Here is a 14,075-nt window from a genome sequence, read left to right as displayed (position 1 = left end):
CCTTTACTAGACTCCTAGTGGGGGGAACACCCTTTAATAGACTCCTAGTGGGACCACACCCTTTACTAGACTCCTAGTGGGGGAACACAGCCTTTACTAGACTCCTAGTGGGGGACACAGCCTTTACTAGACTCCTAGTGGGGGAACACAGCCTTTACTAGACTCCTAGTGGGGGAACACAGCCTTTACTAGACTCCTAGTGGGGGAACACAGCCTTTACTAGACTCCTAGTGGGACCACACCCTTTACTAGACTCCTAGTGGGTCCACACCCTTTACTAGACTCTTAGTGGGACCACACCCTTTACTAGATTCTTAGTGGGACCACACCCTTTACTAGACTACTAGTGGGACCACACCCTTTACTAGACTCCTAGTGGGACCACACCCTTTACTAGACTCTTAGTGGGACCACACCCTTTACTAGACTCCTAGTGGGACCACACCCTTTACTAGACTCCTAGTGGGACCACACCCTTTACTAGACTCCTAGTGGGGGAACACAGCCTTTACTAGACTCCTAGTGGGGGAACACAGCCTTTACTAGACTCCTAGTGGGGGAACACAGCCTTTACTAGACTCCTAGTGGGGGAACACAGCCTTTACTAGACTCCTAGTGGGGGAACACAGCCTTTACTAGACTCCTAGTGGGGGAACACAGCCTTTACTAGACTCCTAGTGGGGGAACACAGCCTTTACTAGACTCCTAGTGGGGGAACACAGCCTTTACTAGACTCCTAGTGGGGGAACACAGCCTTTACTAGACTCCTAGTGGGGGAACACAGCCTTTACTAGACTCCTAGTGGGGGACACAGCCTTTACTAGACTCCTAGTGGGGGAAAACAGCCTTTACTAGACTCCCAGTGGGGGAACACAGCCTTTACTAGACTCCTAGTGGGACCACACCCTTTACTAGACTCCTAGTGGGGGAACACCCTTTACTAGACTCCTAGTGGGACCACACCCTTTACTAGACTCCTAGTGGGACCACACCATTTACTAGACTCCTAGTGGGGGGAACACCCTTTACTAAACTCCTACTGGTACCACACCCTTTACTAGACTCCTAGTGGGACCACACCCTTTACTAGACTCTTAGTGGGACCACACCCTTTACTAGACTCCTAGTGGGGGAACACAGCCTTTACTAGACTCCTAGTGGGGGAACACAGCCTTTACTAGACTCCTAGTGGGGGAACACCCTTTACTAGACTCCTAGTGGGGGAACACCCTTTACTAGACTCCTAGTGGGGGGAACACAGCCTTTACTAGACTCCTAGCGGGGGAACACAGCCTTTACTAGACTCCTAGTGGGGGAACACCCTTTACTAGACTCCTAGTGGGGGAACACAGCCTTTACTAGACTCCTAGTGGTACCACACCCTTTACTAGACTCCTAGTGGGACCACACCCTTTACTAGACTCCTAGTGGGGGAATACCCTTTACTAGACTCCTAGTGGGGGAACACCCTTTACTAGACTCCTAGTGGGGGAACCATCCCTTTACTAGAACACCCTTTACTAGACTCCTAGTGGGGGACCACACCCTTTACTAGACTCCTAGTGGGACCACACCCTTTACTAGACTCCTAGTGGGACCACACCCTTTACTAGACTCCTAGTGGGGGGAACACCCTTTACTAAACTCCTACTGGTACCACACCCTTTACTAGACTCCTAGTGGGAACACACCCTTTACTAGACTCCTAGTGGGGGAACACAGCCTTTACTAGACTCCTAGTGGGGGAACACAGCCTTTACTAGACTCCTAGTGGGGGAACACAGCCTTTACTAGACTCCTAGTGGGGGACACAGCCTTTACTAGACTCCTAGTGGGGGAACACAGCCTTTACTAGACTCCCAGTGGGGGAACACAGCCTTTACTAGACTCCTAGTGGGACCACACCCTTTACTAGACTCCTAGTGGGGGAACACCCTTTACTAGACTCCTAGTGGGACCACACCCTTTACTAGACTCCTAGTGGGACCACACCATTTACTAGACTCCTAGTGGGGGGAACACCCTTTACTAAACTCCTACTGGTACCACACCCTTTACTAGACTCCTAGTGGGACCACACCCTTTACTAGACTCTTAGTGGGACCACACCCTTTACTAGACTCCTAGTGGGGGAACACAGCCTTTACTAGACTCCTAGTGGGGGAACACAGCCTTTACTAGACTCCTAGTGGGGGAACACCCTTTACTAGACTCCTAGTGGGGGAACACACCCTTTACTAGACTCCTAGTGGGGGAACACCCTTTACTAGACTCCTATTGGGGGAACACACCCTTTACTAGACTCCTAGTGGGGGGAACACAGCCTTTACTAGACTCCTAGCGGGGGAACACAGCCTTTACTAGACTCCTAGTGGGGGAACACCCTTTACTAGACTCCTAGTGGGGGAACACAGCCTTTACTAGACTCCTAGTGGTACCACACCCTTTACTAGACTCCTAGTGGGACCACACCCTTTACTAGACTCCTAGTGGGGGAATACCCTTTACTAGACTCCTAGTGGGGGAACACCCTTTACTAGACTCCTAGTGGGGGAACACACCCTTTACTAAACACCCTTTACTAGACTCCTAGTGGGGGAACACCCTTTACTAGACTCCTAGTGGGGGAACACACCCTTTACTAAACACCCTTTACTAGACTCCTAGTGGGACCACACCCTTTACTAGACTCCTAGTGGGACCACACCCTTTACTAGACTCCTAGTGGGGGAACACAGCCTTTACTAGACTCCTAGTGGGGGAACACAGCCTTTACTAGACTCCTAGTGGGACCACACCCTTTACTAGACTCCTAGTGGGGGGAACACCCTTTACTAAACTCCTACTGGTACCACACCCTTTACTAGACTCCTAGTGGGACCACACCCTTTACTAGACTCTTAGTGGGACCACACCCTTTACTAGACTCCTAGTGGGGGAACACAGCCTTTACTAGACTCCTAGTGGGGGAACACAGCTTTTACTAGACTCCTAGTGGGGGAACACCCTTTACTAGACTCCTAGTGGGGGAACACACCCTTTACTAGACTCCTAGTGGGGGAACACCCTTTACTAGACTCCTAGTGGGGGAACACACCCTTTACTAGACTCCTAGTGGGGGAACACACCCTTTACTAGACTCCTAGTGGGGGAACACACCCTTTACTAGACTCCTAGTGGGGGGAACACAGCCTTTACTAGACTCCTAGCGGGGGAACACAGCCTTTACTAGACTCCTCGTGGGGGAACACCCTTTACTAGACTCCTAGTGGGGGAACACAGCCTTTACTAGACTCCTAGTGGTACCACACCCTTTACTAGACTCCTAGTGGGACCACACCCTTTACTAGACTCCTAGTGGGGGAATACCCTTTACTAGACTCCTAGTGGGGGAACACCCTTTACTAGACTCCTAGTGGGGGAACACACCCTTTACTAAACACCCTTTACTAGACTCCTAGTGGGGGAACACCCTTTACTAGACTCCTAGTTGGGGAACACACCCTTTACTAAACACCCTTTACTAGACTCCTAGTGGGACCACACCCTTTACTAGACTCCTAGTGGGACCACACCCTTTACTAGACTCCTAGTGGGACCACACCCTTTACTAGACTCCTAGTGGGGGGAACACCCTTTACTAAACTCCTACTGGTACCACACCCTTTACTAGACTCCTAGTGGGAACACACCCTTTACTAGACTCCTAGTGGGGGAACACAGCCTTTACTAGACTCCTAGTGGGGGGAACACCCTTTACTAGACTCCTAGTGGGGGACCACACCCTTTACTAGACTCCTAGTGGGGGAACACACCCTTTACTAGACTCCTAGTGGGGGAACACACCCTTTACTAGACTCCTAGTGGGGGAACACACCCTTTACTAGACTCCTAGTGGGGGACACCAGCCCAGGGGCCCCCCTTTACTGGACTCTAGTGGGACCACACCCTTTACTAGACTCCTAGTGGGGGAACACAGCCTTTACTAGACTCCTAGTGGGGGAACACAGCCTTTACTAGACTCCTAGTGGGACCACACCCTTTACTAGATTCCTAGTGGGGGAACACACCCTTTACTAGACTCCTAGTGGGGGAACACAGCCTTTACTAGACTCCTAGTGGGGGAACACCCTTTACTAGAGTCCTAGTGGGACCACACCCTTTACTAGACTCCTAGTGGGACCACACCCTTTACTAGACTCCTAGTGGGGGGAACACCCTTTACTAAACTCCTACTGGTACCACACCCTTTACTAGACTCCTAGTGGGACCACACCCTTTACTAGACTCCTAGTGGGACCACACCCTTTACTAGATTCCTAGTGGGACCACACCCTTTACTAGACTCTTAGTGGGACCACACCCTTTACTAGACTCCTAGTGGGACCACACCCTTTACTAGACTCCTAGTGGGACCACACCCTTTACTAGACTCTTAGTGGGACCAAACCCTTTACTAGACTCCTAGTGGGGGAACACAGCCTTTACTAGACTCCTAGTGGGGGAACACCCTTTACTAGACTCCTAGTGGGGGAACACACCCTTTACTAGACTCCTAGTGGGGGGAACACAGCCTTTACTAGACTCCTAGTGGGGGAACACAGACTCCTAGTGGGACCACACCCTCCTAGTGGTATAACACCCTTTACTAGACTCCTAGTGGGACCACACCCTTTACTAGACTCCTAGTGGGGGAACACAGCCTTTACTAGACTCCTAGTGGGACCACGCCCTTTACTAGACTCCTAGTGGGACCACACCCTTTACTAGACTCCTAGTGGGGTAACACAGCCTTTACTAGACTCCTAGTGGGGCAACACAGCCTTTACTAGACTCCTAGTGGGACCACACCCTTTACTAGACTCCTAGTGGGGGAACACACCCTTTACTAGACTCCTAGTGGGGGAACACACCCTTTACTAGACTCCTAGTGGGGGAACACAGCCTTTACTAGACTCCTAGTGGGGGAACACAGCCTTTACTAGACTCCTAGTGGTACCACACCCTTTACTAGACTCCTAGTGGGACCACACCCTTTACTAGACTCCTAGTGGGGGACCACAGCTTTTACTAGACTCCTAGTGGGACCACACCCTTTACTAGACTCCTAGTGGGGGAACACCCTTTACTAGACTCCTAGTGGGGGAACACACCCTTTACTAGACTCCTAGTGGGGGAACACCCTTTACTAGACTCCTAGTGGGACCACACCCTTTACTAGACTCCTAGTGGGGGAACACACCCTTTACTAGACTCCTAGTGGGACCACACCCTTTACTAGACTCCTAGTGAGACCACACCCTTTACTAGACTCCTAGTGGGACCACACCCTTTACTAGACTCCTAGTGGGGGGAACAGCCTTTACTAGAATCCTAGTGGGGGGAACACCCTTTACTAGACTCCTAGTGGGGGACCACACCCTTTCCTAGACTCCTAGTGGGGGAACACACCCTTTACTAGACTCCTAGTGGGGGAACACACCCTTTACTAGACTCCTAGTGGGGGGAACACCCTTTAATAGACTCCTAGTGGGACCACACCCTTTACTAGACTCCTAGTGGGGGAACACACCCTTTACTAGACTCCTAGTGGGACCACACCCTTTACTAGACTCCTAGTGAGACCACACCCTTTACTAGACTCCTAGTGGGACCACACCCTTTACTAGACTCCTAGTGGGGGGAACAGCCTTTACTAGAATCCTAGTGGGGGGAACACCCTTTACTAGACTCCTAGTGGGGGACCACACCCTTTCCTAGACTCCTAGAGGGGGAACACACCCTTTACTAGACTCCTAGTGGGGGAACACACCCTTTACTAGACTCCTAGTGGGACCACACCCTTTACTAGACTCCTAGTGGGACCACACCCTTTACTAGACTCCTAGTGGGGGAACACAGCCTTTACTAGACTCCTAGTGGGGGGAACACCCTTTACTAGACTCCTAGTGGGGGGGAACACCCTTTACTAGACTCCTAGTGGAGGAACACAGCCTTTACTAGACTCCTAGTGGGGGAACACAGCCTTTACTAGACTCCTAGTGGGGGAACACAGCCTTTACTAGACTCCTAGTGGGGGAACACAGCCTTTACTGGACTCCTAGTGGGGGAACACCCTTTACTAGACTCCTAGTGGGACCACACCCTTTACTAGACTCCAAGTGGGGGAACACACCCTTTACTAGACTCCTAGTGGGGGGAACACAGCCTTTACTAGACTCCTAGTGGGGGAACACAGCCTTTACTAGACTCCTAGTGGTACCACACCCTTTACTAGACTCCTAGTGGGGGAACACACCCTTTAGTAGACTCCTAGTGGGGGGAACACAGCCTTTACTAGACTCCTAGTGGGACCACACCCTTTACTAGACTCCTAGTGGGGGGAACACCCTTTACTAGACTCCTAGTGGGACCACACCCTTTACTAGACTCCTAGTGGGGGAACACACCCTTTACTAGACTCCTAGTGGGGGAACACCCTTTACTAGACTCCTAGTGGGGGGAACACCCTTTACTAAACTCCTACTGGTACCACACCCTTTACTAGACTCCTAGTGGGACCACACCCTTTACTAGACTCTTAGTGGGACCACACCCTTTACTAGACTCCTAGTGGGGGAACACAGCCTTTACTAGACTCCTAGTGGGGGAACACAGCTTTTACTAGACTCCTAGTGGGGGAACACCCTTTACTAGACTCCTAGTGGGGGAACACACCCTTTACTAGACTCCTAGTGGGGGAACACCCTTTACTAGACTCCTAGTGGGGGAACACACCCTTTACTAGACTCCTAGTGGGGGAACACACCCTTTACTAGACTCCTAGTGGGGGGAACACAGCCTTTACTAGACTCCTAGTGGGGGAACACCCTTTACTAGACTCCTAGTGGGGGAACACACCCTTTACTAGACTCCTAGTGGGGGAACACAGCCTTTACTAGACTCCTAGTGGGGGAACACAGACTCCTAGTGGGACCACACCCTCCTAGTGGTATAACACCCTTTACTAGACTCCTAGTGGGACCACACCCTTTACTAGACTCCTAGTGGGGGAACACAGCCTTTACTAGACTCCTAGTGGGGCAACACAGCCTTTACTAGACTCCTAGTGGGGCAACACCCTTTACTAGACTCCTAGTGGGACCACACCCTTTACTAGACTCCTAGTGGGGGAACACACCCTTTACTAGACTCCTAGTGGGGGAACACACCCTTTACTAGACTCCTAGTGGGGGAACACAGCCTTTACTAGACTCCTAGTGGGGGAACACAGCCTTTACTAGACTCCTAGTGGTACCACACCCTTTACTAGACTCCTAGTGGGACCACACCCTTTACTAGACTCCTAGTGGGGGACCACAGCCTTTACTAGACTCCTAGTGGGACCACACCCTTTACTAGACTCCTAGTGGGGGAACACCCTTTACTAGACTCCTAGTGGGGGACCACACCCTTTACTAGACTCCTAGTGGGGGAACACACCCTTTACTAGACTCCTAGTGGGGGAACACACCCTTTACTAGACTCCTAGTGGGGGAACACAGCCTTTACTAGACTCCTAAACCCTTTACTAGACTCCTAGTGGGGAACACCCTTTACTAGACTCCTAGTGGGGGAACCACACCCTTTACTAGACTCCTAGTGGCACCCTTTACTAGACTCCTAGTGGGGGAACACCCTTTACTAGACTCCTAGTGGGGGAACACACCCTTTACTAGACTCCTAGTGGGACCACACCCTTTACTAGACTCCTAGTGGGACCACACCCTTTACTAGACTCCTAGTGGGACCACACCCTTTACTAGACTCCTAGTGGGGGGAACAGCCTTTACTAGAATCCTAGTGGGGGGAACACCCTTTACTAGACTCCTAGTGGGGGACCACACCCTTTACTAGACTCCTAGTGGGGGAACACACCCTTTACTAGACTCCTAGTGGGGGAACACAGCCTTTACTAGACTCCTAGTGGGGGGAACACCCTTTACTAGACTCCTAGTGGGACCACACCCTTTACTAGACTCCTAGTGGGGGAACACACCCTTTACTAGACTCCTAGTGGGACCACACCCTTTACTAGACTCCTAGTGAGACCACACCCTTTACTAGACTCCTAGTGGGACCACACCCTTTACTAGACTCCTAGTGGGGGAACACAGCCTTTACTAGACTCCTAGTGGGGGGAACACCCTTTACTAGACTCCTAGTGGGGGACCACACCCTTTACTAGACTCCTAGTGGGGGAACACACCCTTTACTAGACTCCTAGTGGGGGAACACACCCTTTACTAGACTCCTAGTGGGACCACACCCTTTACTAGACTCCTAGTGGGACCACACCCTTTACTAGACTCCTAGTGGGGGGAACACCCTTTACTAGACTCCTAGTGGGGGGAACACCCTTTACTAGACTCCTAGTGGGGGGGAACACCCTTTACTAGACTCCTAGTGGAGGAACACAGCCTTTACTAGACTCCTAGTGGGGGAACACAGCCTTTACTAGACTCCTAGTGGGGGAACACAGCCTTTACTAGACTCCTAGTGGGGGAACACAGCCTTTACTAGACTCCTAGTGGGGGAACACCCTTTACTAGACTCCTAGTGGGACCACACCCTTTACTAGACTCCAAGTGGGGGAACACACCCTTTACTAGACTCCTAGTGGGGGGAACACAGCCTTTACTAGACTCCTAGTGGGGGAACACAGCCTTTACTAGACTCCTAGTGGTACCACACCCTTTACTAGACTCCTAGTGGGGGAACACACCCTTTAGTAGACTCCTAGTGGGGGGAACACAGCCTTTACTAGACTCCTAGTGGGACCACACCCTTTACTAGACTCCTAGTGGGGGGAACACCCTTTACTAGACTCCTAGTGGGACCACACCCTTTACTAGACTCCTAGTGGGGGAACACACCCTTTACTAGACTCCTAGTGGGGGAACACCCTTTACTAGACTCCTAGTGGGGGGAACACCCTTTACTAAACTCCTACTGGTACCACACCCTTTACTAGACTCCTAGTGGGACCACACCCTTTACTAGACTCTTAGTGGGACCACACCCTTTACTAGACTCCTAGTGTGGGAACACAGCCTTTACTAGACTCCTAGTGGGGGAACACAGCTTTTACTAGACTCCTAGTGGGGGAACACCCTTTACTAGACTCCTAGTGGGGGAACACACCCTTTACTAGACTCCTAGTGGGGGAACACCCTTTACTAGACTCCTAGTGGGGGAACACACCCTTTACTAGACTCCTAGTGGGGGAACACACCCTTTACTAGACTCCTAGTGGGGGGAACACAGCCTTTACTAGACTCCTAGTGGGGGAACACCCTTTACTAGACTCCTAGTGGGGGAACACACCCTTTACTAGACTCCTAGTGGGGGGAACACAGCCTTTACTAGACTCCTAGTGGGGGAACACAGACTCCTAGTGGGACCACACCCTCCTAGTGGTATAACACCCTTTACTAGACTCCTAGTGGGACCACACCCTTTACTAGACTCCTAGTGGGGAACACAGCCTTTACTAGACTCCTAGTGGGGCAACACAGCCTTTACTAGACTCCTAGTGGGGCAACACAGCCTTTACTAGACTCCTAGTGGGACCACACCCTTTACTAGACTCCTAGTGGGGGAACACACCCTTTACTAGACTCCTAGTGGGGGAACACACCCTTTACTAGACTCCTAGTGGGGGAACACAGCCTTTACTAGACTCCTAGTGGGGGAACACAGCCTTTACTAGACTCCTAGTGGTACCACACCCTTTACTAGACTCCTAGTGGGACCACACCCTTTACTAGACTCCTAGTGGGGGACCACAGCTTTTACTAGACTCCTAGTGGGACCACACCCTTTACTAGACTCCTAGTGGGGGAACACCCTTTACTAGACTCCTAGTGGGGGAACACACCCTTTACTAGACTCCTAGTGGGGGAACACCCTTTACTAGACTCCTAGTGGGACCACACCCTTTACTAGACTCCTAGTGGGGGAACACACCCTTTACTAGACTCCTAGTGGGACCACACCCTTTACTAGACTCCTAGTGAGACCACACCCTTTACTAGACTCCTAGTGGGACCACACCCTTTACTAGACTCCTAGTGGGGGGAACAGCCTTTACTAGAATCCTAGTGGGGGGAACACCCTTTACTAGACTCCTAGTGGGGGACCACACCCTTTCCTAGACTCCTAGAGGGGGAACACACCCTTTACTAGACTCCTAGTGGGGGAACACACCCTTTACTAGACTCCTAGTGGGGGGAACACCCTTTACTAGACTCCTAGTGGGACCACACCCTTTACTAGACTCCTAGTGGGGGAACACACCCTTTACTAGACTCCTAGTGGGACCACACCCTTTACTAGACTCCTAGTGAGACCACACCCTTTACTAGACTCCTAGTGGGACCACACCCTTTACTAGACTCCTAGTGGGGGGAACACCCTTTACTAAACTCCTACTGGTACCACACCCTTTACTAGACTCCTAGTGGGACCACACCCTTTACTAGACTCCTAGTGGGGGAACACAGCCTTTACTAGACTCCTAGTGGGGGGAACACCCTTTACTAGACTCCTAGTGGGGGGGAACACCCTTTACTAGACTCCTAGTGGAGGAACACAGCCTTTACTAGACTCCTAGTGGGGGAACACAGCCTTTACTAGACTCCTAGTGGGGGAACACAGCCTTTACTAGACTCCTAGTGGGGGAACACAGCCTTTACTGGACTCCTAGTGGGGGAACACCCTTTACTAGACTCCTAGTGGGGGAACACCCTTTACTAGACTCCTAGTGGGACCACACCCTTTACTAGACTCCAAGTGGGGGAACACACCCTTTACTAGACTCCTAGTGGGGGGAACACAGCCTTTACTAGACTCCTAGTGGGGGAACACAGCCTTTACTAGACTCCTAGTGGTACCACACCCTTTACTAGACTCCTAGTGGGGGAACACACCCTTTAGTAGACTCCTAGTGGGGGGAACACAGCCTTTACTAGACTCCTAGTGGGACCACACCCTTTACTAGACTCCTAGTGGGGGGAACACCCTTTACTAGACTCCTAGTGGGACCACACCCTTTACTAGACTCCTAGTGGGGGAACACACCCTTTACTAGACTCCTAGTGGGGGAACACCCTTTACTAGACTCCTAGTGGGGGGAACACCCTTTACTAAACTCCTACTGGTACCACACCCTTTACTAGACTCCTAGTGGGACCACACCCTTTACTAGACTCTTAGTGGGACCACACCCTTTACTAGACTCCTAGTGGGGGAACACAGCCTTTACTAGACTCCTAGTGGGGGAACACAGCTTTTACTAGACTCCTAGTGGGGGAACACCCTTTACTAGACTCCTAGTGGGGGAACACACCCTTTACTAGACTCCTAGTGGGGGAACACCCTTTACTAGACTCCTAGTGGGGGAACACACCCTTTACTAGACTCCTAGTGGGGGAACACACCCTTTACTAGACTCCTAGTGGGGGGAACACAGCCTTTACTAGACTCCTAGCGGGGGAACACAGCCTTTACTAGACTCCTCGTGGGGGAACTCCCTTTACTAGACTCCTAGTGGGGGAACACAGCCTTTACTAGACTCCTAGTGGTACCACACCCTTTACTAGACTCCTAGTGGGACCACACCCTTTACTAGACTCCTAGTGGGGGAATACCCTTTACTAGACTCCTAGTGGGGGAACACCCTTTACTAGACTCCTAGTGGGGGAACACCCTTTACTAGACTCCTAGTGGGGGAACACCCTTTACTAGACTCCTAGTTGGGGAACACACCCTTTACTAAACACCCTTTACTAGACTCCTAGTGGGACCACACCCTTTACTAGACTCCTAGTGGGACCACACCCTTTACTAGACTCCTAGTGGGACCACACCCTTTACTAGACTCCTAGTGGGGGGGAACACCCTTTACTAAACTCCTACTGGTACCACACCCTTTACTAGACTCCTAGTGGGAACACACCCTTTACTAGACTCCTAGTGGGGGAACACAGCCTTTACTAGACTCCTAGTGGGGGGAACACCCTTTACTAGACTCCTAGTGGGGGAACACAGCCTTTACTAGACTCCTAGTGGGAACACACCCTTTACTAGACTCCTAGTGGGGGGAACACCCTTTACTAGACTCCTAGTGGGGGAACACAGCCTTTACTAGACTCCTAGTGGGGGGAACACCCTTTACTAGACTCCTAGTGGGGGACCACACCCTTTACTAGACTCCTAGTGGGGGAACACACCCTTTACTAGACTCCTAGTGGGGGGAACACCCTTTAATAGACTCCTAGTGGGACCACACCCTTTACTGGACTCTAGTGGGACCACACCCTTTACTAGACTCCTAGTGGGGGAACACAGCCTTTACTAGACTCCTAGTGGGGGAACACAGCCTTTACTAGACTCCTAGTGGGGGAACACAGCCTTTACTAGACTCCTAGTGGGGGAACACAGCCTTTACTAGACTCCTAGTGGGGGAACACACCCTTTACTAGACTCCTAGTGGGGGAACACCCTTTACTAGACTCCTAGTGGGGGAACACACCCTTTACTATACTCCTAGTGGGGGGAACACAGCCTTTACTAGACTCCTAGTGGGGGAACACAGACTCCTAGTGGGACCACACCCTCCTAGTGGTACCACACCCTTTACTAGACTCCTAGAGGGACCACACCCTTTACTAGACTCCTAGTGGGGGAACACAGCCTTTACTAGACTCCTAGTGGGACCACGCCCTTTACTAGACTCCTAGTGGGACCACACCCTTTACTAGACTCCTAGTGGGACCACACCCTTTACTAGACTCCTAGTGGGGCAACACAGCCTTTACTAGACTCCTAGTGGGGCAACACAGCCTTTACTAGACTCCTAGTGGGACCACACCCTTTCCTAGACTCCTAGTGGGACCACACCCTTTACTAGACTCCTAGTGGGGGAACACACCCTTTACTAGACTCCTAGTGGGGGAACACAGCCTTTACTAGACTCCTAGTGGGGGAACACAGCCTTTACTAGACTCCTAGTGGTACCACACCCTTTACTAGACTCCTAGTGGGACCACACCCTTTACTAGACTCCTAGTGGGGGACCACAGCTTTTACTAGACTCCTAGTGGGGGAACACCCTTTACTAGACTCCTAGTGGGGGAACACACTTTACTAGACTCCTAGTGGGGGAACACACCCTTTACTAAACACCCTTTACTAGACTCCTAGTGGGACCACACCCTTTACTAGACTCCTAGTGGGGGGGAACACCCTTTACTAAACTCCTAGTGGGACCACACCCTTTACTAGACTCCTAGTGGGGGGGAACACCCTTTACTAAACTCCTACTGGTACCACACCCTTTACTAGACTCCTAGTGGGAACACACCCTTTACTAGACTCCTAGTGGGGGAACACAGCCTTTACTAGACTCCTAGTGGGGGGAACACCCTTTACTAGACTCCTAGTGGGGGAACACAGCCTTTACTAGACTCCTAGTGGGAACACACCCTTTACTAGACTCCTAGTGGGGGGAACACCCTTTACTAGACTCCTAGTGGGGGAACACAGCCTTTACTAGACTCCTAGTGGGGGGAACACCCTTTACTAGACTCCTAGTGGGGGACCACACCCTTTACTAGACTCCTAGTGGGGGAACACACCCTTTACTAGACTCCTAGTGGGGGGAACACCCTTTAATAGACTCCTAGTGGGACCACACCCTTTACTGGACTCTAGTGGGACCACACCCTTTACTAGACTCCTAGTGGGGGAACACAGCCTTTACTAGACTCCTAGTGGGGGAACACAGCCTTTACTAGACTCCTAGTGGGGGAACACAGCCTTTACTAGACTCCTAGTGGGGGAACACAGCCTTTACTAGACTCCTAGTGGGGGAACACACCCTTTACTAGACTCCTAGTGGGGGAACACCCTTTACTAGACTCCTAGTGGGGGAACACACCCTTTACTACACTCCTAGTGGGGGGAACACAGCCTTTACTAGACTCCTAGTGGGGGAACACAGACTCCTAGTGGGACCACACCCTCCTAGTGGT

The sequence above is a fragment of the Salmo salar genome, chromosome 03 (assembly GCF_965601325.2).
Source record: "Salmo salar chromosome 03, fSalSal1, whole genome shotgun sequence".
Lineage (NCBI taxonomy): Eukaryota > Metazoa > Chordata > Actinopteri > Salmoniformes > Salmonidae > Salmo > Salmo salar.
This window is presented reverse-complemented; position numbering follows the sequence as displayed.